General features: G+C 38.8%; 1 protein-coding gene and 1 non-coding gene across 3 annotated transcripts in view; both read left to right on the top strand.

The window, feature by feature from the left end:
- LOC129750057 (Krueppel-like factor 3) overlaps window positions 1–23001 on the top strand; it is a 582531-nt gene that overhangs the window by 457511 nt on the left and 102019 nt on the right. The gene's annotated exons all lie outside the window — the stretch shown is intronic.
- Trnar-ucg (transfer RNA arginine (anticodon UCG)) lies at window positions 6467–6539 on the top strand. The gene has a single exon. It is a non-coding gene; the product is annotated as a tRNA-Arg (tRNA).

Below are 23001 nucleotides of genomic sequence, written 5' to 3'. Positions count from 1 at the left end.
AAGTCTTTGTCGACAAACTCGTCCCAAGCTGTCCCAGCTCGCCAAATTTCCTGGAGGATCACCTTCAAATACATTAGGACGTGTCCGATCAATCCAAGGGGGTCGAAGATCATCATTAGGGTTCTCAAGACCTCCCTTTTCGTTGGTACACGATCTCCTGCCAGCAGTTCAGGATCATGACGCGATGATAGCTTGAATCTAAATACATCGGATGCGGTATCCCAGTACATCCCCAATATTTTTTCTGTGGCTAGTTCGGAGCAAAAATTCAGGCTTTTTTCCGAATCAATTTGACCAGACAAGGCATTAAGAAATTGTTTGGAGTTCGATATCCAATTTCTTATTTCAAAGCCTCCTGATTGGTGAATGTCATATATTTCTTTAGCTATTCGTATCGCATCTTGTTCGTTTTCTACGCTCACCAAAGCATCGTCTACATAATGCTTGCTAACAATAGCATCAACTGCTTCCGGGAACTGATCCTTATATTTTTGAGCATGTGTGTTTTTGATATATTGGGCGCAACTGGGCGAACAGCTGGCCCCAAAAGTCATCACGCGCATAACGTACACATTAGGTTCATGTGCTGTTGGATCATCTTTCCAGAAAAATCTTTGACATTGTTGATCAGTTTCGTTAACCTTAACTTGGTGATACATTTCGCGAATGTCACCTGAAAACGCTACTCGAAATTCGCGAAACTTAAGTAGAACGGATAACAGAGAGCTTAGCTGATCGGGTCCCTTCAATAGCACAGAATTCAACGACATACCGTGCGCCTTTGCAGCTGCGTCCCAGACTATTCGAACTTTGTTCGGCTTATTTGGGTTAACCACCGGGAAAATTGGAAGGTACCAAACCCTTGGGAAGTGAGATTCTAATTCTGGTTTTGTTAATTTACGAATATAATTCTTAGCCACGTAATCTTTGATTTTTTCATTCAAGATACGGGCAAGCGAATGATCCTTCGAAAGGCGTTTATCTAGGCACTCCCATCTACGAAGAGCCATCGCTCTACTATCTGGCAACCTTACATTATCATATTTCCATAAAAGGCAAACTTCATACCTGTCGGGTAGCCGCATCGTTTTACTTTGAAGCAAGTGAAGTGCTCTCTGGTCGTCGACTGACAGTACAGTTTTCCTTTCGGTTACTCCCATACTGTCCAGGGAAAAATAATTTTTCATCGCCTCGTGCAGACCGTCATCTAAGCATTCGCACTGTGATAAGTAGTGGACGTTCGTGTAGAAACTTGCTGGTTTATTCTCTGTACAACTTCCGAAAACTAGCCATCCCAATCTAGATTTAACGGCAGTCGGTTGATTAATACTGCCTTCGCGAATTTTTAAGGCATTTCCCAAGTGAGCGTTATCCAGGCCAATCAAGATTCGTGGAACTGCGTCGCGATACGATTCGATGGGTAGTCCTCTTAGGTAAGGATATTTCTCCGTCAACTCATCAACTACCAAAGATTGATGAGGCAAATTTAAATCTCGAACAGTACGGGCTTCTTTCAGGGCATGTAATTTTCCTCCTGCTCCAGAAATTCGAAGTTTCACAGCTCTTGAATTTTCCTCGTATCGTCGCGTGTCACCAGTCCACTTCAAACACAACTCCTTTCGCGAACCTTCGAGTTGTAGCTGCTCTGCTAACTCTTCCTCTATAAGAGTAACTTCGGAGCCGTCATCTAAAAATGCGAATGTGTGTACGACTTTTTCGATGCCGTGTAACGTGACTGGTAGGACTCTAAACAGAATCTCATTCGAATGAATTTGATGAATATTGAAATTTTTTACATCGTTGTTCAATTGACCTTGTTCTCCTGTGGTTGTCGGTGGAGTAAATAATTTGTGCAACAATTGATGATGTTTATCTGTGCACCCGTTTAAACCGCAAACTGATTGCGCTCGACAAAAGCCATTGTGGCGACGAAGGCACTTTTTGCACAAGTGTAATTCTCGAACGGCAGCCCATCTAGCATCATAACCCAATTCGGCGAATCTCTGGCATCTTGAAATCGACATACATGTGCCCTTGCACACGCGACATTCCTTCTTTCCGAGTGGACCAACATTCTGCTGATTGTGTTGCTGAAAGTTGAACTGTTTTTTCTGGGGCAATACGGTTTGATTGTTTGTATCTACATGGACGTTGACGATTTTTTCAGACTTTCTGGTTTTTCGAAACTGGGAAGAGGCCGGCAAAATTGAACTCGCATCTTCTGCTGCATCATAGAGCCACGAACTCAAATCGGACAGTTTCGGGAAGATCAAGGTCCTGCGTGCATGTCGCGCCCATTGCATTTGAAGGTCTGAAGGAAGTTTCTCGACTAATTCGTTCCTTAATGATGCATCTTGCATAAATTCCTCGACTTCACACGCTTCTATCGTGGCACAAAGGTTTTCTACGGAGAGAGCAAACTCAACAAGAGTCTCAAGACGATTCATGTCAGGGGGAGGTAGGCGTCGAATCTTGGAGGTTATCGCGTACACGATCGACTCAGGTTTGCCGAAAACCATTTTCAATATTGCTAATACTCCACTAACGTTAGACGGATGCAACAAGCGACAACGCACAGCTTCAAGGGCTTTACCCTTCAGACATTTTCTCAACCGGAGCATGTTCTCCTCATTCGTGAAGCCACACATTGCAGTCGATGATGTGAAGGTTGAGTAAAATAGTGGCCAGTCCTCTGGATTGCCACTAAACTCCTGTAGATCCCTTGACACTGCTTGACGAGCCGCTAGTTGGCTACGGTTCAGCATAAAAGACTCTAGCTCACCATGTTGTTCAGGATGTACGCTCTCACCAACCAATCGGCGAATGTTCGGAGTAGATTTTTTCTCGGGTACAAATTTCCGACCGCTGGTATAATTTCCGACAAGTTGTCGGCGCTGGGAATCCAGAGTTGTAATGCCGTTCGCAACTGGGTTGAACAATAATGGGGAACTTCCCACACTCGGAAGTCCAGTTCCAAGCCTAGAAACTGCTAATTCTTCGTGGTTCCGAATCTCCTTTGAGTTACCTCGAATCTTACTAAGCCTTGCCTCAGATTCCTTGGAGCGAGCTGTCTCAAATCCATCACATTGTTCGACTTCATCAAGCCATTCGGTAATACGCTGCTTGCCATTTCCTTGTTCGGAAAGTTCGCTTTCCGCCAGACTCTCGTTATCATCCATTGCCAGAAGCTCATATTTTTTCGTTATTAATTCGCAGGCAAACTTTTCTTGCAGCGCCAATTTCTTCATTGCGAATTCTTCTTTCAGCTTCATTTCTTCTTTCATTTTTTCTATTAGAATCCGGTTCCGGTTCTTACTCCGGACACTGGCCGGAGCATCTCCAATGCCACCCACGCTAGGATTGATTGTTTGCTGTTGTATTTTCTCCTTTTCCACGCATTTTTCGCAAACCCATGGCCTATCGCAAACTCCTTGAGTTTCTTCCACGCAAATATAATGATGCCATAGACTGCATACATCGCACATCACCATGTCCTTGTTATCGGGCCATTTACATAACGCACAGCTGAATGTCGGTGCCTTTTTACCTTTTGGCTTAGCGCCCGTTTTCTTCTTGGCATCCTTAGTCGAACGATCATCCTGAATGTCAACAATTGTATTCTCCGAGGATAGTTGATCGTCGATTGAGGTTACGATTTCGATTGCAGGTAATCTTGCTTCGTCATCACCTTCAGCATCTCTTTGCGTAGAACGGGATGATTTTCTGGAACCGGGGCCTGGCATTGTAACCGATAAATGCGAATTTTAAATTGTTGATTATGCCAACTTTCGCTTAAATGAAATGCCTTTCTGGAATTGTGAATCGCTTTTATTTTCCTGAACGATTAAAATTCGCCTGCAAGTATGGTTATGAGTTAGAGATTTTAAAGAAATAATTGGTTGAGCAACTTACATTTAGTGCACATCTCATAACTTCTATCCTGTTTTATCGGTTACAAAGACGGTTAGCTTGCAGGTTCCTAAATTAATATTTACTGTGAGAATAATATAATATATACTTTTAGGCATGATTGCTCACCGTTCTAGAGGTGCAGTTGGAAATTCACTCCTAACCTACAATCGAATCAAAGGCAGACTTCTCGAAGCTGCGCACTAATGAAAGAAATATTTTTTAATGATTTTCAAACTACGTTTTAACTATGTACGAACCTGATGACTTTCTAATATAACTATATAACAAACTTTTGGGAAATATAATAGAATTTTGCCGTTTTTCTTCGGCTCTCAAAACCACGTTTGAAGCTCTCGATATCACTTTTCCCAATTACTTTTTCCTCGTGTTATACCTTCGGACCGAACGTTTGACACTTCCAACATCTCGATGTTTTTGTGGTGACGGACGGAAGTTACTGATCGAGGGGTCCGACAAAGCGCTCGTGACACCTATGGAAACATTCGCCCAAAATTCTATAGAAATCGCATTTCTAGGTTCATGCCTGAAATATTGTACCTCGCGTAACTTTTAATCCCATCGATAAAACTTTTCAAAAACTTCAGAAATAATAGCTTTACATTTCAACAATCACTCTGCAAAATTTGAACAAAATATGTAGCGTAGTTTCTGAGATATTGTAGTTTGAATGAGAAAAGTCCAAAATGTCCGATTTTCGTAGAATTACTGTATCTCAGGCCACACAAACTCCTGAAAGCTCAAATTTTGTGATATAATAGTGTGATAGTTGATGTATGTTTTGCAGAAAATTTGATCAAAAAATATAATCATAGTAAAAAGTTATGGAAGTTCAAAGTCGAAGTGACAGTGTGCGTGCTTTCAATTTCTATACAATTATGAACGGTACTGTACTTTTACAGAATTTTTTTCCGGAAAAATTTACCTTTTCTTAGCAGTGTCCGTTAAACCCGACCATTTTTGAAAACTGTAGTTTGCAAGCATGTTTTAGATTAGTCTAAAAACAGCCTTGATGGAAAAAAATTACTAATTCTAATGGTTCGTGCAATAGAAAACAACTTAAATTGCCCATCTGCACAAAAACTGCGATGATAAAAGCAAAATATGATTTTCTATTGCGATTCTACCTTAGGGAGTCCGTCTTGCCCGACTTTCCCCTATATCTAATAATCATATATCTCGATAAAGTACCGTCAACGTTTGACAAAAGAATTTTATTGAATTCTTCAAAAATAAAAATCCGTTCTTCATCTCTATAATAAATTATCCATCTAAATCTGTATCGATTGGAATGGAACACTTTCTCCGAAGGAAGAGAAACCAACGCGGAATTATCTGCGACAATTTTGACCAAACAGCACAACGCTATCCAAATTAGGCAGCGCAATGAATTACACGCTCTACAAATTGGCCTCCGTCGACACCTTTGGGGCTTTGAGGTGTCCGCCCCTTGGCGCTATGTCTTGTCTTATGATCCCGACCAGAGCAGAGGTCTCTGCTCTATTATGCCGCCCACTGACGATCACATGGTGGCGGCCTTATGGATCTTTGATTGGAACCATCGATTGAAGGTTTGAAGCACTGAGAGCAAGCATGCTGAAAAAAAGGCCGGCGACAAAATACGCATGTTTGCATAATTTTCCCATCGGCACCTTTTGGGCTGATGAAGCAAATCGAAGGCACCTACAAATCCGTTCGTCGTCGTCGGTCCGTCTAATTTATGCGTATGGGTGTCATGATTCGGTTGAAAATCGGCGCACACCCGGGTCTGTAATTTGCACCGCGCATCCATATGATTTTGCACCTTCCAAGCAAGCGAGCGACCGGAATGAACGCTATGCAGATCTTGGGGAGACCTACTGTCACTGGGAAAAATTATACGCACGAGAGTCTAGTTTTTGCAAAACGACTTCACATGTTTTGGAAGAATGTTAAGATTCGTAATATGTATTACAATTATAATTTCCTTCAGAATTATTTACCGGATTTTTGTTAACCGGAAGAAAAATGGATCGCCAAAAAATACAAAAAAAGATAAGCCCTTTCGATAAATCTTGCAGAATGAGGTAGATGTGCCGTTCATTTGTGCGGGCCCCGGGCAGACGGAATCGTACGAAGCACGTGCGCGAATCAATTTGAGTGTCACCGGCAATGGATATCGTATTTCGTTTATGTTTTAATGAGTCCGCACAGCGTAAATCCACCTCCGACTATTTAACAACCGCGGTGGGCGGCTTTCGTTCAAAGCAAAGCTGCGGCGCTTTCCTTAATGGTGCAAATTATACACCGCCAGTCGTCGTCGGGTTGACTGATCTACAATTACGATTTTTTTTATTGCAAAAGGCAAAAAAAAGTGATAGAATATGACATCTGTATCTGGGATCAAAGTACAACTTTCATGCTCATTGCTTGCCCAATATAAATATGATTGAGCTCAGGCCTAAAGTTTTATCTTCTTATCATGGATAAGAAACGGACAATACCCATCAAAGTGTCGAAGGCTGGATAAATACTGGACAATGGATACAGATAACGTGGCCTTGTGGCCTAATGGAGAAGGCGTCGGACTTCGGATCCGAAGATTGCAGGTTCGAGTCCTGTCAAGGTCGAGTCGAGTTTTTTTAAATCCGCAAATCATCGTCAATTGTTTTCGATAACTGCTGCGGAAAGGGTTGCAGATTTATTTACATGAGATAAAAAAAAATCCCCTCATATGAAGGAATTTTTATAAGTACCTAAACATTTTGTCAATTTTGACTTCTTAACTGCCGTGACATGCCGAAGTGAGGTATACATGCCATTTTTAGTTGTCGCTAATAAGTACGTTTTCCTCTTTTTCCCCATTTTCACTGTTCCGGAAATTTTCATGAAATGTGCTCTGTATACAGTATCACATTTCATGAATAGTCCCGGAGATGTGGGGAATGGGGAAAAAGAGAAAAACACATATCATGGTCATTAAGTTTTTCCATTATATAAAAATTTACAATGCATTACAAAATATTTTACATGGCGACCGTCAAACGCAAACGCCCTTGAGTATGTTAGGAAATTGATGGATTTGTGATTTAAGATAAATAGAAATTATTGAAAAAAAACTGGAACTTATCAAACAAATCTTTCTTCATACTTTGCGTATGTTGATAAGAGTGCCCCAAATAATTCGACTATTGAAAAAGTTATGCGGTGCAGACTAAAATTTATCCTAGACCTAGTACAAGATCTCATTCTAAATTTTGGCCAGATCGAATCACGGGAAGGTCGCTCAACGAGCCTGAAGTTTGTATGGGATTTTGAGACATTTTGTTCGGGAGAATCTTAGAAAAAACAGTTTTTCATCAATAACTTTGGTTCAATTCGTTCGATTTCTTATGTATACAATTTTTCTTAAAGCCCAAATTATGACAAATATTTCATCCCAAGACTTCTTTTCGTTTAAAGTTAAGATAAAGAATTTATTAGGCTTCAAAATGGACTAATTTTTTTAAAGATGGTATTCAAAGAATATCGACCGGAGAATTGATGAAAAACTGATATTTCATGTTTTTCCAGAACAAAATGTCTCAAAGTCACATACAAACTTCAGGCTCGTTGAGCGACCCCTTCCCTAATTCGATCTGGCCCAAATTTAGCATGAGATCTTTATTGTACTAGGCCTAGGATCAAATTTAGATTTAACAGGTTTTGAATTTCCCATACAAATTTTGGGCAGTCTAATGTTGACACTGCCGACCAAAAACATGCAAATTTTGATCGTTCATACAAAGCCGTCTCAGGACATATTGCAAATCTTCTGATCTCATTTGAAAGATAATGAACAATATTTTTTTTAATTTTTTTTTAGGTTTTATTTTTGACACTTTACCATCATTATGGCATTCGTGTCTAGTAAAATAATGAACAATAGCTATTTCGGAGGTATTTTGTCCAGAAATAATGTTTTAGTTTTGTACCTTAAACTTATTCTAAAGTTAGAAAATTTTCAAAAAATCTCACTCAATATTCAAAGCCGATCATCTCGGATAGGGTGGACCAAATTCCAAAATTTGAGTTGCATTAGAATCCTTATTCTTTACTACTCGAAACACAATAAAAAAAAAAGTTTTACAAAAATTTCAAAATGCACATTTAATTAATAAAATAAACACATAAGTTATCGTCCAATAGTTTTGGATCACCCCTTAGTTTGGTGTATCGGCCAAAAGTTTGGGATCATTCTTCTAAAAACAAACATGGAAATTTATTTCATTCATGTCTTTCTCATCTAACATCGTTTTGCAGATCTGATGGGTTCATTTGGAAGCTAAGGAAATGATTTATTTTTTTAGAATTCTTACAAAAATTATATTTTGAAGTTATAACCATGAAAAATGCCTCTGAAGTTGGATATTTTTTAAGTTGATACGAAAGATGCTGAAAAAACGTTTGGATGATGACTAAAAATTTTTTTGTCATGTTCTTTCTACAATCTCACCTTTTATGATAGGCTCATGTTCATTTAAAAAATGTATACGAGAATTAAACATTCAGACGGTTCATTGTTCAGGTTTTACTAGGCCTGATTTACAAGATAAAGTTTAATTTAACATTGAGACTTTTACTTACCGAAAAATAATTTTATAAATAGAATAAAATAAAAGGATGGTATCTTCTCTTAGTTTGAAATTAAAAGTTCTTTTTGCTCTATTCTATTTTTTCTCGAAAATTCTGCCGAATGGAATTGAAATATCAATAGCATCATTTGTTTGAATAAAAGAAATTTTTCAAATTTTATTTAAGAATATTCATTGCGAAAATAGTTTAAGAATTGGAAGATTAGGGAAATGTTTAAGAAACATCAGCTTAAGCCAGTTTTTCATCAAAATATCATCCTCTCGCTTCTATGACAGCCTTACCCATGCGCGGCATACGATTGATAAGCTTACTCAGCGTCTCTCGGCTAATCGAGGCCCAGGAGCTCTGAAGTATTTCCCACAACTTGGTTTTAGAATCACGGGCTCGCAAGGCCCGCAGCTAACCCCACTATCTCGCAGGAGGACCGTCGCGATGTTGCTGTTTTGCGTCCCGAACACCACCAGGACGTTGTTGCACTCCGCACGCCGCTCCTGACATGGAGAACAGACTTGAAGGCCGCAGATCTTAAAAATGTTTTGCATGGCAAAATTTTCAAAAAGTGCAAAAAGTGACAAAATTCATACCACTTTTTCCCAACACCAGTGAACTTGCTCGAACTAGATAGCCCATAAAACAAACTGCAACATGTTTCAGAGGGCAAGGATTTTCCCGCCTTTTTATTTCCTATTCTATTTTAACGCACAGTCACGTGTGCATGAATGTAAACCCGAGTTTTACTAAATATCACGGTACCCATTTTATGTGATAAGTAATGACCGTAAAATGTCAATCACAAACTCAGTCACAAACTCAGTAGCACGTTGACATACGTTTGCGCTAAATTTCAGCAACTGACTTTGTCACTACAGTTGTGAAAGTGATTGGGTATGGGTCGAAGCTATCAACGAAAACGCTCTAGACTGATAAACCGCATATTATGATAGCATGCTTTGAGTTCAAGCAATTATGATGATTTCGATCTAGCTGGCATTTTCGTTGAATGTCAGTCGTTAACCATCACCATTACCGCCATGTTTCAAACTTATAGAGAATTCGTTTTCGTGTGGTGGTGCAACGGGGCACTACCGGTAGTGCACTTTTTGCTGTTTTCATGCTCGTTTTCACGAAAAGTAGTCCACTGGTAGTGCACCATAAAGTGGACGGTGGAACACTCTGAAAATATTCGGTGTTGCTTGCGCTCTCACCAATACTATCATGAATTTTGACAGCACGTGCTTCCCGATGTAAACAAACATCAGCTGGTTGGTTTATTTCTATACCGCAAAAATTGCGTTCGAGCTTATTTTTTTCTCTTTATTATCCCGAAGAACGGAAACTTGTTCCGGATTCAATACCAGTGCCGTTTCCAACAGAGGCGGTGAATTTCACCTGGATGGCACGTTCCAAAGCAAACAACGCTCCCAAGAAGAAATGTGCCCAGAAGGCTTGCTGCAATCGGTTCCAGGCGATGCCGAAAAAGAGCAGCAAATCCAAGTGCAAAAAGGCCAACCCAAAGATCTGGTGGAATCGCCCAAACCGAAAAGTTTTCTTGTTCGGGAGGGTCCTCTAAGTTGGTCTCCACAGCAAGAATCGTTCAGCTGCATCGAAGCTACTCTGCTACGAGCTGTGCCTTAGGGTGACGATGCTCGGTTGCGCCAAGTCCCGGATCCCCACCCGTTGCCCTTCAAAAACGTTAGTTCGAGACTACACTCGTATGGGAGCTTGAATTTCGTTCGTTTCGGTCTGTTAGCAAAATTTTCTCCCCCGACTTCCGCGATCTGAGTTCGCCAATTTGACTTCCAAGAATTTTTCTTTTGTAATCTGGAAACGGAAATAGGTACTCGAACGAAGATGAGATTTGCGAGGAATAAACGTTCAAAATACCGGAACCTTCAAGCTGGGGTAACTGCAGTCTAGCAGCAGCAAACATAGACCGCCCAAAATCAGCCGGTATTGCAGTTATCATCAGAGCCAGAGGCGAATCTACCAAGCAAAATAAATCTGAAATCTTCACAATTCAACATAATACATAAATTCATGTTAAAATTTTCATATTATTTACTAGAAAATGATCAACTAAAGTAAATTTGTTTCAATTTTCGATATCAAACGAAAACAAATACCAGCTGTAATGGATTTTTGACAGCTTGATGTTTTCTGTTGACACTGCCGATTTCACGTACACCAACAAAGGTGGGTGCAAAACTCGATTCATGCTCGTTTTCAGCTTGGAAGGTGCAACACTTTCGGGTGGTGAAAACAAATACGGTATTAGATTCGTCGGTCCATAACACCTTGGCTCTCTGATCGGGGGTGGAACGCTAGTATTTTTGTGCTCAGGCCAGCCGTTTTATGCGATTTTTCTGCGAAATTAGGGGCTTACGAACAGCCACCCGGCCAAGAAGTCCTTTTTCGCGGAGCCTTCCTTTGACGGTGGAGGTCGGGATCGGTTTGCCGCTTTCCTTGTTCATATGTGCTCGTATTTCAAGGGCTGTCAACCTCCGGTTTTGGTTTTGTCAAACCTCTTGATCGTTGTCGAAACTCCGTGGTAAGATACGGCCACGGAGCAAAACGACAAACCTTCGTTTCACCAAACTTATTTGACTTTTTCTTGCCATGCTTGTAGTTTGTGTGGGAATCCACTTTGAGATGGCTTGATATAAAGACTGACTGATGATAAAGACTGGCTGCTGATATTCCTCCTCTACCTACCTACCTAAGGGTCCGGCGCCGATTGACCGACGCATAGGGCTGAGATAAAAGATCTCCACTGCTGGTGATCCGGAGCCAGCGTCTTCACTGGCTGCCAGCCAAGGTTCTCGTCAACTGTGCGGATTTCAGCGGCTAGACTTCGCCGCCATGAGCTTTTGGGCCTGCCTCTTCTTCGATGCCCTTCTGGATTTCAGTCAAGCGCCTCTCTGCAAATCTCGTTTTCATCTCTTCGCAGCGTGTGCCCAATCCATCTCCACTTACGTTCCCGAATCTCGATTTCTAGCGCCTTTTGATGACACCGGCGATGAAGTTCAACGTTTGAGATCCAGTTGCCAGGCCACCATGCGCGGATGATGTTCCGCAGGCAGCGATTCACAAAAACTTGCAGTTTCCGCGTCGTCACCGCATATGTCCACCAAGTTTCACACCCGTACAGCAATACGGATTTGACGTTTGAGTTGAAGATTCGGATCTTAGTTCGTAGAGAGATCTGGCGCGAGCGCCAGATGTTTCGGAGACTCGCAAACGCAAATCGGGCTTTTCTGATCCGGGTTTCGATGTCCTTCTTGGTACCACCATCAGCCGTTATCTGGCTACCAAGATACTGGAAGCACTCCTCTGTCTCAACCTGTTGTCCAGCTACCACGAAATTGGAACGATTTTCTGTGTTGATTTCCATCGACTTGGTCTTTCCGACATTGATTTTGAGACCTGCTGCCTTGGAGCTTTCGGTGAGGTCGTCGAGTTAGCTCTGCATGTCTTGTTTGGGCGAGCAAAACAATATCGTCTGCTCAATTGATGAAGGATTCCGGCAATCCTCGGTTTGGTCTACAGTCAATCGATCCAGTCAAGATCTCATCCATTATGATGAGAAAAAGCAGCGGTGACAAAATACATCCCTGTCTCACTTCAGCAGTTACCGGGATTGGTTCGGACAAGACACCGTCGTGCAAGACCTTGCACGAAAATGCCTCGTACTGTGCTTCGATGAGATGGACTAGTTTCTCTGGGACCCCTCGTCGTCTAAGAGCAGCCCAGATGTTTTCGTGGTTCAGTCGGTCAAATGCTTTTTCGAAATAAACGAACACCAGCAGAAGAGAGTCCTGGAATTCCTTGATTTGTTCCAGTATTACTCGTAGCGTTGTGATGTGGTCCACACATGATCGTCCGGATCGGAATCCAGCTTGTTGCCGTCGGAGTGTAGCGTCGATTTTCTCCTGGATCCTGTTCAGGATCACTTTGCAGAGTACTTTGAGGGTTCCCAGCTAACATGAAATCGCAATAGAAATGATAATCCAAATCGAATATTAAGACATTTTCAATAACTATCGTAAACACGTTGGTATTGAGTGATTTTCTATCATTTATTTACGACAAGCTATGCGCAAAAAAATTTAATCGGATAGCAGTTTAGCAAATTCGTAAATATGTCTCCAAAAAGTTGATAATATGCTCATTCGACATTTACGATTTGAATGAACTGAATTACGATAAATGGGCGGTCCTTCAATTGACACTCTCTCCGGTCTCTTCCTCTGACCGGTTCATAAAGAGAAAATTTCACCTATAGAGCTTTAGCGTTAAATCATGTATTTGTAGTGAATATTTTCTGCACTCTAATAGTAAATGCGTCACGGTTATTATAACACCACACGTGGAGCATATTGGCGTTTCCTTTCTTTCCAGGATGTACTGATGTGTGATTCTCGTGTGTCCGGTCCTCAGCCTAGTGAGCTCTATGAATCTGAATTATTTATTTGATTTTTTTTAATAATATAAAGTTCTTTATTCAAAAAATATACAAATTAGTTACAAAGGTTAACATATTTTCCAAAATGATTCTTCAATACAACCCTAAGATTCCATTTGTATTCGTTCAGGCGTTTTTGTTTAAATGTATAAATTTCCTACTCTTCCTAAATTAAAACTCATTCCCCTAACTACTAACCATAACACAGTTTTTTGACATTGGTTTATGGGCTGTATTTTCCACGAAAGAATATCTTCGAGTGATTGTACGGATATTTTGAATTTTTCTCTAATGACTTTTTCTATCCACTTCCACACAGGCTTTGCATTTTTGCATTCTTTGATGCGATGTAGATTCGTATCTGGCTCTAAGCAAATTTCGCAATTGCTGTTTTTTAGGCGACCTATATTATAAGAACGTATTTTTTCTTTGTTTGGCAACAAATCATTAACTAATACAAATAATCGCGATCTATCTTCAGCTGTTAAGAAGTTGCTATTTAAATTTTCCCAAATTGTTTCCCAATCATATCAGTGGTAAATTTTCTTCAATTTTTGGAATGATCTTTTTTGTATCAATGAAATACCAAAAAAAAGCTCTGACATTTGTCAATGAAAAGTTGTTTTTTTTTAAATAATCGCTTCTTCAATCCAAGTTCTCTCATTCCTCGGTAAAATTTCAAATGATCTTTGGTTAAGGAGATAGACTTCATCCAAATTTTCATTTCCACTGGTTTCATAAAGAATATTGGGGATAAACAAAGCTTTAGCTTTACTCTCAGGATCTATGAGATTTAGTCCACCTTCTTCAAGTTTTAAATATACCTGATTCCTTTCTATTTAAAAAAAAATTCGCTTGATTTTGCAAATAATGTGAACAAAATCGGCATGTGAACATTGCCTTTGCAATCTGGCAAGCTAAGTCGTATCTTATTGAAATTCGATATTCGGGAATCAATTTCTATCAAAAAGGGAGATTTTTTTTTAAAACTGTTGTGGTCCAAATAGGACCTGGAATAAGGTTTCGATTTTTTGGCTTTAGTTCTGAGTCGAGATTATTACTCTTGAATTATTTTAGTCGTTTACCTATCATAATTTGATTAAGAATTTGAAATTTTGAGTTTAGAGAAAAACATTTTGCTTGGCTTTTTTTAACCTCATGACGAAAGTTTAACCTCCAAAACCTTCCCCGTTCCTATGGCCATGTTAGGTAGCATAATAAAAAATCAAATTTTCAATAAAATAGAACATTTTGAACGAGAGTTTGTATGCAATAAAACTGCAAACAATCTGTTTTGCACAACACCCTAAAATCGAGTTCGGCCTAAGATCAAAAACTTGAAAAAATCTCGAATATTATACGCAGCACCCTATATTGGACTGCGCGCTCATGACTGCGACATTTGTGCGACCTGTCAAATCAGTGTAGAATCTCAGACCATAATTGTTAATTTTTAATAAGCGAAAAACTAAATGTAGATCGCTAAAATGTACACATTTTTTTCTCTGATAACCTGAAATTAATGCCTAGTTATGAGTCATTCAAACCTAACCTCTAACAACAAATTTTTGCTAGTTCCAGAGCTCGAAAGCTGTATAACCGGTACCGAGGCAATGTGACAGGTGATTTCTGATGGAAGACAAAACTTCTGAAAAACTCTATTTCAAACAAGTTACAGCGTTTGGATCATATAACATTTCTGCTCGTGGTTAGGTCCCTAGCAGATTAAAGTAAATACACACTTTGTCTGGTCTGTAGAAAAAAAAACAACAATTCTAAAAACGAAAACTTTGGTTTTCGCTTTTTTCAAAGCCTTAAAAGAGTAATCTTGTATGTACCATTCGCAACCTACGATCTATACTAACCGATTATACTTTAAGTTTAATCCCATGACGGTTTTGCTTCGTTTTTGTCAAATTTTGCCAGCAGACATTCCATTAAAAACGCTTTTAAGTGGCACAAAAATAATAAAGTTTTGCTAATTTTGAAACAGCTGCATCCACTAAATTGCTCTCAGTTTCTTTTAAAAGAGAAGTATTGGACCGAAAAGTAGGAGGAAGATTCAGCCATCTAAAATACAGATTAGGCAAAGTATAAGTGGGAAAAACTGATCCATGTCATGATTGACATAAGTGTGTGCCGGCCGATGGGAGATACCAAGAATAAAGTAGGAATATTTCTTACAAAAAACGATAAATATTTTTTTCATTTTTTTTTTATAAATTACCATAAGATTACCTTAATTCCCTTTATAGAAAATATTTCGGTCAAACGAATGGCTTTGAAGATACACGCATTCGCAGCTGTCCCATTTCTAAATGAACTAAGCTTTAATTGATACAGCTTGAAACTATTTTTTTTATTTTGATCACGATGTCAACAGTTATGGCTATATTTCTATAGTTAAGATCAATGCATTTCTGTTTTGGCAACTATTTTTCCAAACAATCAACATATCAGTTAATTTCTTGGGCTGCCGTTGAATCTCTCATATGTCTTTGGATTAATGAATATTTTACGCGGTGTAAAAAATAGTGTATCTCTATACAAGCTGATGACGCGTGCGCAAAATTTATACAGATTGACTTGATGTGATAGGTCTCCTAACTCTTCTAGCTAGCTAGCTAGCCAGACTCGGCCTTTTTTTTCTCTTCAAACAAGAAAACCCGCCTCAAAACAGCAAATCTACGAATAGATTATCATGAAATGCCTACACATTACTAAGTTGCCACCGGAGGTGCAAATCAATGCACTTGATCTTCATCATCACCAGGCAAGGTGTGCAAGGCAACTCCCCTGCAAGCTAACCAACCGAAGGATCAGGTTTTGATTCGGAGGAACCCCTTACCAGATGTATATGATTGCTTCTTTTCCCGCCAGGCGTAGACTGGAAAAACGACCTCATGTACATACAATGGGGTCTACTTGGCACCTTCCACAAATCGACTGTTCACATTCATGCATGTTGCTGGATGCTGGATGAATTAGTGATTTACCCATGTGCGGTGAGTACTTACTAGCCCTCAGCTGCTCCATAATTGGTCATAACCGTTCACCGTTCACTGGGCGAGAGAAAAAAAACTGGAGCACAAATGTTACCTTCAGCAATCAGCGTTTCTCCGTAGATTGACTAGATCTATCATTATCATCTACTCAGGTAGTCCTAGTGCATGCCGCATGGAGCGTCAAAGAGTGTTCCCCAGATTTAGTCAAACCCAAAGACTGGGGTCCTATTTCGAGCGATCAAACCTTCATCAGATACGTGAGTTAGTACAAGATAAGAGTTCGAAATTTTCAATGACAAAACAGACGAAATTGACAAAAATTACAACATTTGCCGAATTGACCAAATATTTGCAATAATGATAAAATTCACAAAAATGAAAAAAAGGGCAAAATTGACAAAATGCAGGAAATTGTTAAAAATTAATAAATTGACAAAATTAAAAAAAAAAGTATTAAAAGTGACAAACCAGACAAAATTTGACCAAATTGATAAAATTAAATAATTTGACAAAACCAACAAATTTTAATTATGTTCGCCATTTTTAAAATGTTTTTAGCTGCTATAGACATTGATAACATGTTCGAAATATAACTTTTTCTAGAAGCTATTGATCTTCATCTATAATTTTTTTCCATTTTCATATTTCCTGTTCTCTTCAAAAAGTGATGGTCTAGACCTAAGCAAACAATTGTAAACATACAAAACCAATTTGGGTGCTTAAAGCCTTAAGTTATGAGCCATTTCAAATAAAGAAATTACATTAAAAAAAACAATAAAGTTAACAAAATTGACAATACTGATCTGACAAAAAAAAACATAATTTACAACTTTTTTTTTAGTTTTTGACATTTTTTTAATAACATTTTGTGATTTTTGTCGATTGACCCATTTTGTCATTTTTGTTAAATTTGTCAAATTTGTAGATATTATCATTTTTGTCAATTTGTCCATTATGTGAAATTTGTCATTTTTGACGGTTTGGTCATATTTTTCTATTATCATTTTAGTAAAATTTGTCATTATTGTCCGCATACCACTTCAGCACGTCTTTGGAGTAGTGGCATGAGGCCAAATCCGGCCAGAAGATTGTTGGAACGTTGTGGGCCTTCAGGAGAGGAAGAAGCCGCTTCTGGAGGCACTCTTTCATGTACACCCGTCCGTTCATCGTGTCCTGAATCTCGAAAGGTGCGATCCGCTTCCCGCACGTGCAGATGGCTTGCCAAACCAAGAATTTATTTGCAAATTTAGACATCTTCTGAGTGCGGATATGCTCCGAAACGCTGAACTTATCCTTGGCCGTGAAAAACAGGTTGCCGGGCATCTGCTTGAAGTCGGCCTTCACATATGTTTCGTCGTCCATGATGCAGCATTCAACGTTCGTCAGCATGTTGAGTTACAATTTCCTGGCACGGGTTTTGGCGGACTTTTCTCGTCGCGATGAGGCGCCTTTTGTACCTTGAACGTTCGAAGCCCAGCCTTAGTTTTGGCCTTCTGGACAAAACTTCGGCTTAGGTGCAGCTTCTTAGCCATATCTTGAGCGGAGGCTTTCGGGTTTCGGTTGAAGGCCCCAACTACGCGGTTGTGATTTTTAGTGTTGTACGGAATACTTTTTCCTTCACTTCTGGGCTTCCGATCGATGGTCAATCGTTCCTCGAACCGCGTAATCACTCGCAACACCGTGGAATTCGCGATTCCCAACGTTTTAACGATAGAACGATGCGAGAGATCCTTGATCTCGTGATGCATTCGCAAGATTTTATCACGCACGAGCTTTTCTTTCGACTTCATTTCCGTGAGTTTTGATTACAGCACTTTAAAACTTGCAGGATGTATACGATGCACTTTGAACTAAATTCACCCAAATTTTCAATAAATTCTACCCAACGGTTAAAAAGTTGGAGCAATTTCATAGTGTGGCAATTTCATCGGGGACACCCTTTTTCAATTTTGTCCATTTTCACAATTTTGTATATTAGGTAGGTATTTTTGAAAAGTTTGTCATTTTTGTTAAATTTGTTAAATCTGTCAATTTTTTAAATAGTACGGAATTTTCTAGACTGACAATTAATTGAACGTTTTGCAATTGAGTGCATCATGCTTGAACTTAAACATTGTCAAACAATGCTCGAAGAAAAATTTCTGACTTTTCCTTATCAGGAAAAAAATGTTAAGAAAAGGTGAAAACTATCGATGAATTTAAATTTTATTTCACTATGGCTTTTTCCTTCAGAGATCTCTTAAAAAGCAAGTAAAATCAGTTTTAAGGTCTTTAAGAATTTTAAACATTTTTTGAAAGAAATATTGATAACCGCTAAGCGGTACATTGAGTTTCAAAAAGTGGTGTTTTGCTTGCCTTTGAAAACACGCCTGTTTTCTGTTAACCCCAATTTCAAGGTTTTGTCTGAAGTCAACGGAGTGTTTGAGGTGTTAGAAAAAGATTTAAAATTATTTAGATTTTCATGGTTTTATTCAAGTGTCGTATTCCATTTATGAAAATTCACTTCTGAAATGTCTGCTCTTATGTGAGAATTTTTTTGCACATTTTTCGTAATTTTTTGTAAAAAATTTAATTGTTTTTTCCGCCGGTGTGTCTTGCAAGCACCTAAACGAGCACCGGAACGAGAAAAAACTAGCTTAAGAGCTTAAAACTCGAGACAAATGAGTAACATTTGTCTGGTTTGTTTCAATTTGCTTCCACAAACGAAATGTGAGAAGATGTGTCGTGTCGTTTTCCACTTCTCAGAGCAATCTGTGCTTACGACAATAGCGTTGGGCGATGAATGGGACTTACAATCGCTACCGCAGCATACGATGTGAGAATCAAGTCTCTATCTTGAGTTATGCACTCATCATTTAGGGAAGAATGCCACGATGTGGTAAATTCCTGGCAAAAAAAAATGCACTCATCATTATAAACTTTCTAAAATAGGGCTTCAGCTTCGATTCGTGCCTATCGTGTCTATGACGTCATGAAAAATATAACGTCATACTTTTGATCATCTTGATTAGCGATTGTTAGATGTTGCTAGCAAGTCTAATGGATACGTTTTTTGGAGTGATGATTTTTATGACATTTACTATGAAAAAGTAAATTTTGAACTATTTTGTGACATTCTGTGACATCGTCAGAACTGATTCGATAGGTATCTATAAAGGCATGTCTAAGACTCATAGTTAATGATATCCCAAATCGACCGATAGCTACCTATTCTTTTTTGTAAGAAAGGCAAAAAAAGTTTGATAAAGCCTGTAAGAGGCCCAGAGAAAGTTTTCTCTTGAGATTCGAAAAACTTTTCATTCATTCCAATTCCAAATGAAATCGTACAAAAAAATTACTTGGAATTATCAATCATTCAGTCAGATTATAAAATTGTGTATATTTCTTGATTTTGTTTAGAGATTTTAAAACTAATTTAAACGTATCTCTGAAAAATATGATTTTAAGTCTTGCTTTGATCACCGAATACTAATAATTTTTGCCCTACGCATTGAAGTTTCTGTGAAGATTTTTTTTTTATTTCTCAAATTCAGAATTCTATCACTTTGAATAGAAAACCTTTCACAAATTTAAAAAAAATGAAATTTTATGTTTCAATCATCATTTTAAACATCTGTTGTACCATGGGACTGAAATTAGGCTGTAAATCATTAACTGAGTGCTGAACCTAATGTTGGAACTTTATATGGAACTAGCTGACCTGGGGAGCTTTGCTACATCTTCCGGAAAGGAGTTTGTAAAAACTATTTAAACTTGGATTTTTGTGGGCATTTTAATAAATCATATTCAACATCATTCTGTAGCACCCACTTTAAAATGAAAGCCTGCAGCTGGAGTTTCCAATGGCAATGCAAAAATGATTTAATTTTCTGAATTTTGATCGCAATTTTTTTTTTCAATATCTGAAATTTTTACTCTGTTTTCATAAGCGTCATAATTTCTTTAGTTAATCCAGAATGTATGTTTTACTGGTATGAATTACCCACTGCTTCCCCTTCCCCCACTGCTAGAAAGAGGTAGGGGTCTCTAAACATCATACCTATTTCCTACCCAAAAACTCACACATGTCAAATTTGATTACATTTGCTTGATAAGTTCTCAAGTAACGCCAACAAAATTGTTTAGGCCCAGCTCTCTCTTCTTTCCTATTTATACTCACTGAAAAGGAAGTTGGTGTCTCAAATAATCGTAGAACCCTTTTTCGTACTAAAATACTTTCCATGTCAAATTTGGTTTCATTTGTTTGATAAGTACTCGGGTTACGAAAAAAGAAATTGAACCCATTTCTTCCTTTGTATATTATCAATGATGTTGCAAACAATCAAAAAACCATTCTCGTATCCTATGCCAAATTTCAAATATATGTTTCAAATGAAAGGGCTATCTTTGCTGCCCAAAGTGGCAGAGTTTCGTTTCTGAGAGAGACTTGGCAGAGTTAAGAGCAGTTGTTATCGCTGAACACGTGAGAGGGTACAAACCTGGACACATATTCAAACACCTAAAACCGCTCGGAATCAACTGGAAATTCGTGCACCGGACCATAAATCGGTACTTAGAGACCGGAGATACCGAGGACAAGGCACGATCTGTACGACCAAGGTCTGTGAGAACTGCAAGGCTGAAAAAGATCTGGGACGATGGCGATGAAGCACGTGTGCGCCGCTTGCGACGACTATCCGAGACGTCTGAAGTTGGTTCGATCAGAGAAAGGTGGTGTAATCCCGAGTGTGAAGTATCTTTATGAGTTACTGAATAAAGCTATAAAAGCCAAATTCAGATTTTCTTCTTATTATTTGAAATATGGAGATTTTCCTGTGTGATCGGACTTTTTTGTCACCCTGTAGAGTTATGTAAACAAATATTTGTGAACCTCTTCTCTCTTCATTTCCTCCCACTGGAAAAAGGAGCGGTCTCAAATAATCGTTGAAATATTCCTCATATACGAATGCCATCCCATGCCAAATTTAGTTCCATTTGTTTGATATGGTGTGTATATGGTTTGGGAGTCCCCTTATCTCTTCCTATCGCTCCACGCACTGGATGGAGGGTGGGGTACGAAATATAAATTAAAATATTCCTCGTATTCAAGCTCCCTCCCACACTAAATTTCGAAGCTCATCTCCTCCCTTCTTTTCTCCTCGCTGGATGACGAAGGAGCGGTCTCAAATAACCATAGACATATTTTTCTTATGTATGTATGTATGTATGTATTTCTACCGCCCAGCTAGCAAGGCACAGCCAGTAGCAGCGACCTACTTTTGCTTTATAACTTGTCCAAGATTCATCAGCTATATAAATCCAAATGCCTTTGAGTGGACTATTCCAAGGGATAAGGAATGTAAGCAGAGGCACTTACATCTCTAAGTAGGGATAGGAAAAAATTGTCTCCACCGAAAGAACATATTAAAATTATTTAGCGTTTAAATCGAGCCGTTTTAAAGCTAAGCGCTCCACTGGGTGGGGAGACGGACCCGCCCTCTTTCCACGATTCCTGGCTGGTGAGGTAGCCCAATGCTCTCCTCAAAAATCGCTTCCATTGGGTGCCCGGATGGAGCCCTACCATACCCCAAAATATGTTATAAATATAAAATAAAAGTCAATATAGTATATACAAACAAAAGTAGTCAATCACCTTTTATACTTTCTGTAAATAAAATGTCTTGTTAGTTTATTTTAAGATTATTTTTTTATTTTTTTATTTACATAGTATTCCGTCTCACGACATAACTTGACGAACATAATTCCTAAAATTCACTCGGTCCATGGCAACCGTTCTCCAATTTCTCGGGCACCCCACGTTCGCCAGATCACGCTCCACTTGGTCTAACCACCTCGCTCGTTGCGCCCCCGCTCGTCTTGTTCCTACCGGATTCGTAGCGAACACCTGTTTTGCAGGACAGTCGTCCGGCATTCTCGCAACATGTCCCGCCCAGCGTATCCGGCCAGCTTTCACCACCTTCTGGATACTGGGTTCGCCGTAGAGTCGCGCGAGCTCGTGGTTCATCCTTCGCCTCCACACTCCGTTCTCCTGTACGCCGCCAAAGATGGTTCTTAACACTCGTCGCTCGAATACCCCGAGTGTACGCAGGTCCTCCTCGAGCAATATCCATGTCTCGTGCCCGTAGAGAACAACCGGTCTAATAAGCGTCATATACAGGTTACACTTCGTGCGAGGGCAAATTAAGAATAAATTTTAAAATTTCGATATTCATAATTGATTTGACCTTCTAAATTTCAAGCATTTCAAAGTAGTCCAATTTTTTTTAAACACCTATGTATATAAATAAGAAATATTCATATTTCTGTATAGGTATTTTATCAAGAACATCTAATTCATTTTTCATTTTATTGAAATCAGCATGACAAAAATTAGAGTTTTAAATTTCAAAATGTCCAATGCACTATTAATTTCAGATTGTTATACTTCCCAAAACTTTTAAGTTTTTATTACTTTTTAATTTAAAGATATTTAATTTTTCAGAAAAACTAAGTTGTATTATTTAAAAAATTCTTAAAATTGAAATGTCCAAGTTACCAAATCTTGTATTATTTTATCATTTCAGGTTGCTTTAAATTCTAAATTTCGTTAACCAAATCAACATCTTCCAAATTTCAAACCCATCCATTTTCCAAACATTCAAAATGCAAATACCCATCTTTAAAAATTTCAAATGTCGTAGTCAACATTTCATCAACGACACAAAATAAAAACAAAGGCATAGAAAAATTCGCCCGCTGTTTTCATTCAGACATTAACAGTTCCTCACTCTCTCTCCCCATTCACCGTTATAACTCTATCCGTTTCGCACAACAAACTTCAAGAAATTTTGCTGAGTTCGTATCACACACAATATGCTTACTTTCGTAGAATTAACATAATTATTAAACTTCTCATATTCACGCATTATTTTCACTATCCTACTGACAACAGTAAGTGCCGCCGCTGCTGGATTTTTTTTCTCTCACACACTATTAGGGCTGTCCCAACGG

The sequence above is a fragment of the Uranotaenia lowii genome, chromosome 2 (genome assembly GCF_029784155.1).
Source record: "Uranotaenia lowii strain MFRU-FL chromosome 2, ASM2978415v1, whole genome shotgun sequence".
Taxonomy (NCBI): domain Eukaryota; kingdom Metazoa; phylum Arthropoda; class Insecta; order Diptera; family Culicidae; genus Uranotaenia; species Uranotaenia lowii.
This window is presented reverse-complemented; position numbering and strand designations above follow the sequence as displayed.